Consider the following 3,896-nt stretch of genomic DNA (forward strand, 5'->3'; position numbering starts at 1 on the left):
CAGCAGTACAACATTGCAGGTCAGTAAAGCACCTCATTCTCGTTTTCAAAACTATACACTCGATGTCGATCAACATCTATATATGTTAGTTACACACACAACTCTTTGCATATGGTTGCTAGCCAATGCATGTGATGTATTACAGTAGTGAATACACAAGTAGTGAATGCATATGGTGTATCACTAATAATTGATGCACTTAACTTTCTTAAACGTTATAGCATTCTTTAAATGTATATGCACGGCCGTGGGTGCCAAATTATTAATGCTCTTGTTCTTTTCAGTGCTAGATTCTAAATGTCAATTTGTATATGTCCTATTAGATGCTGTATAGCAAGGCGCACCAAGCAAGACTAGTTATGAATCCGTGAGCATCCTCTGCTCAGTGCTCACCGATTCTAAATTTAGGAGAGTGCAGACGCGGTTTAGAAGGTTTATGCCCACGCAGAAACTCGACGACGCAGGGCCAATCGGCGGCCCGCTGCACGCATGCATGCCAATTGCTCACTACTCCTTGTCGATTCTATAAATACCGCACCTCCTGCCACCATTTCTCTCAGCCCGCACTCTCCAGCTTGCACTAGCCTACGCCAAGCATGGCCTACAAAATGATGATCGTGGTTTTGGCGCTGCTGGCCCTGCTGGCAGTAAGCAGTACTGCTGCCGACAGTCGCGAAAGCGAGTGGCGTATGCGCCTCCAGGCTTGTGACGACTTCATGGAGCAGCGCGGTGGGCAGCAACGTGAACGCACCAGTCAACCCAGCCAGCGATGCTGCCAGAATTTGCAGCGCATCTCCTCCGAGGATCGATGCCGTGCTCTACAACAGGTTTATGGTGGCCGGGGCCGCCACATGTATCCCGACTCCGGCCGTGAGTCACCGTACGAAAGCCAGCAGGAGCGCACGACCAGAATGGCATCTCGTCTTCTTCAACAATGCGATCTGCGTCCTCGAGAGTGCAGAACTCGAGATGCAGGTACAGCTATTAGTATTTGTGTCTTTCTTTGATCCACTATTGCATGTCATTTTTTGCCCTACTAACATGATTTTCTTTTGCCTTAATGCAGAGACCTGGCTTTGGTGGTGAGCTGATGAGAACTGCCAAGTAAACTAGGCACCAAAGTTTTCCACTTCAGTTTTTAATATACATAAAACATGTACATACCGGTCGAGATTGTCAGATACCGATCGGTATCTGAACAAGTCTATGCAAAATGTAGCTGGAAATAAATTGACTTTTGCCTGCTAGTCAGGCCACTTGAAAGGCAAATCACCTTTGATCTCTCTCTTTCTCTCTCTCTCTCTCTCTCTCTCTCTCAGTTTATAAAGCGTTTTGAGGTTCTTGTTGGTGGGAAGCAGCGACATGCAGACAATTTACTGGTAATAAGCAATTTTTGTTTAAAGCCTGGACATTGCCCCTGCTTGCCCATAACCTTTGATCAATCATGCTCAAGATGAGGTTGGACATTTCTACTTCTGAGGTATCATCTAGTTTTTGTTTTTGTTTTTGCCTGAAGAATGCCTGGTATATTATGTTGCCTTCAAATTGGCGGGTACCCTTACTTTTACTGAAGAATTCCCTTAAATCTGAACAGTGGATCAAAATTGAATATATGAACTTTTAACGAACGGTTTCAACCGATGTACATATAAACTGGTTAATTCACCTTGTTGGTTCCTCTCATGTAAATATCATAATCATATTTAAAAGAATAAGATCTCGCTGCAGATATACATGTTACAATGTCTATCCCTTTCATGCATTTGCTGAGCTTATTTTGTGCACACAAGGTGAGGAATTGGATGGCAATTTTGTCTATATCGTTGCACCAATGGATGTGACAAAACCATGGCGACCTTTGAACTGGAAGTATCCATGTCCTCCACCGTAACTTGGTCATGTACTTCCGCTTCCTTTCATCTTTCTCCTCTCTTCAATGCTTTTTCAAGAAGCTTCATGTTCAGGTTTTAACAGCTTGTTTCTATCCCACATTGCCAAGGTTTTCTCTTCTCGAACAAAGCTTCTTCTCGCCTCATCTCTAGGGCCTCATACGAATTACAGAATTGGATGTATCATACCCATTCCACCGATCGCGGTTTCCATTTGAGTACCAACTCAAAAAAGCTTCCATCTATTCATCTGCTTGTTTTGACCATTTTGTGCCCTGCGAGCGTGGCCGTTCCGTGCAAGACTATCATGAATCATGGCTCCACGGTTGACACAAGCGCCCTGTCTGTATTTTTCAGCTTGTTGGACCTTCGCACTGCGGTCATACCAACCTTTGGAGGCATTCGGGCCCTGTCTGTATTTTTCAGCTTGTTGGACCTTCGCACTGCGGTCATACCAACCTATGGAGGCATTCGGGTTCGATTTCCGTTTGCGCTGATTCTCAAGACTGGGTCTGTCTGCCTTAGGATACCAAGGTGCAGAGGACATGAATTGGAGAATGTGAGGGTTGATCTCCTTTCCATCCTCGTCGAGCTCCAGCAGGAGCAAGCCCCGCCTTGCGAGCATATCGGTCTCTGGACCTAAATCCCACGGCTGCTGTCGCCATGGCTGAGGGCTCCTGAAGAATGGAAAAGATCAGCAGTGCTCGAAATCACGTCCTCGCTGCTTTTTGAAAAGCCAGCTTATTAACCATGGCTCGCCAAAACCGAGCTCGACTTTAGCCAGCATTTTGTAAGTTTAAAATACACTAAACCCTGTTTTTCCTATAGGTATAGTTCCTTGGCTTCTTGTGTGAAATTAAGCCAAGCAAGGATACTCCATAGCAAGAAATCCTTCCTCTCTAATTCGCCCCACCTAGAACCATCTGCCACAATGAAGTGCTTTCGATTAAGAGCTTGCGCTTCAAAGTCGAAGAGACTCCCTAGATGAAGAAACGAGAGGAAGCGCGTGGTGGAGGAGAGGCAAGACATAGGAAAGAGAGGGGGTTGTGTTACAATTGGCATTAGAGAAGTGAGGAGGGGTCCTCCGTTCATAAGCATAAGCCAATCCCTTTGATCAGTAAGGGTGGATAAAGAATTTATTAGTGTTTTGGAACCTCTCTAGATAGCTAACAGGAATCTTCTCCACTATTCTATGGCAACATTCCCCCAAAACCACATGTTTTGGTTGTCAAGAGAGAGTGATTGAAAATTTACAACCTTTGAGAAAAAAGGCAAACCTCTTTCAAGAAAAATGGAAGTAGAGAGAGAGAGAGACAGAGAGAGAGACCATGAATACTAATATGAAGTTATATATCAATGATGGAGGTAAAAGAGATTGAGCGGAATCCTCCCTCTTCCTTCGGTCTATGTATGTCCTTGCCAAAAGCGTGGAGAATAATTAAGACAAATGATCCCTTCCTAAGTGATTTTGAAGAACTGGTGGGTGTTGAACATGGCGACACCCCAACATCCACTCAATAGGCTATTATGGTGGGTCTCAAAAGAGTGTGTTCTCCCTCTTAGATAGCATTGAATGCTCTACATTTCCAAACATAGTTTTCTCACTTTCTATCTCCTCTTGATGAAGTTGCAACTAGTGTCTAAAGCTAACTATTGGTCACTTTGGTAGTGTATGGGACATACATATTCATGAATCTTAGTCTCTGCATGGATGAATCCTAGTTTTTGCATAAATACCATTGAGTTTCTCATAAGCTAGTTGATGTAGTAGGGCATCCTCGATGGTTGCAACTCATTGGGTATGGTCCATGTCTTCTATAAATAGCATTGGCATAATTCTGATCACAAGTCTTGATTCCTCTTCCTCTAGGAGAGGTGGATGTGCTTGGGGTTGGGGGGGGGATCATATGGAAATTCACATTCACATGTGTAGCAAATTCCAAGTAGGCAATATCATGTGACCCATTCTATATATTTTATCTATGAATCCATGAGGGCAAAGTCTTG

The 3,896-nt window shown here is 44.1% G+C and overlaps 1 pseudogene across 1 annotated transcript; it reads left to right on the top strand.

Moving 5' to 3' along the window:
- Positions 1-535: 535 nt before the first annotated feature.
- Positions 536-1,283, top strand: LOC147447799 (uncharacterized; annotated as a pseudogene). Its single transcript, XR_015189639.1, has 2 exons — positions 536-975; positions 1,067-1,283. The product of XR_015189639.1 is annotated as an uncharacterized LOC147447799 (transcript).
- The last annotated feature ends 2,613 nt before the right edge of the window (positions 1,284-3,896 follow it).

This window comes from Adiantum capillus-veneris, chromosome 11 (assembly GCF_014529385.1).
Source record: "Adiantum capillus-veneris isolate H3 chromosome 11, ASM1452938v2, whole genome shotgun sequence".
NCBI lineage: Eukaryota > Viridiplantae > Streptophyta > Polypodiopsida > Polypodiales > Pteridaceae > Adiantum > Adiantum capillus-veneris.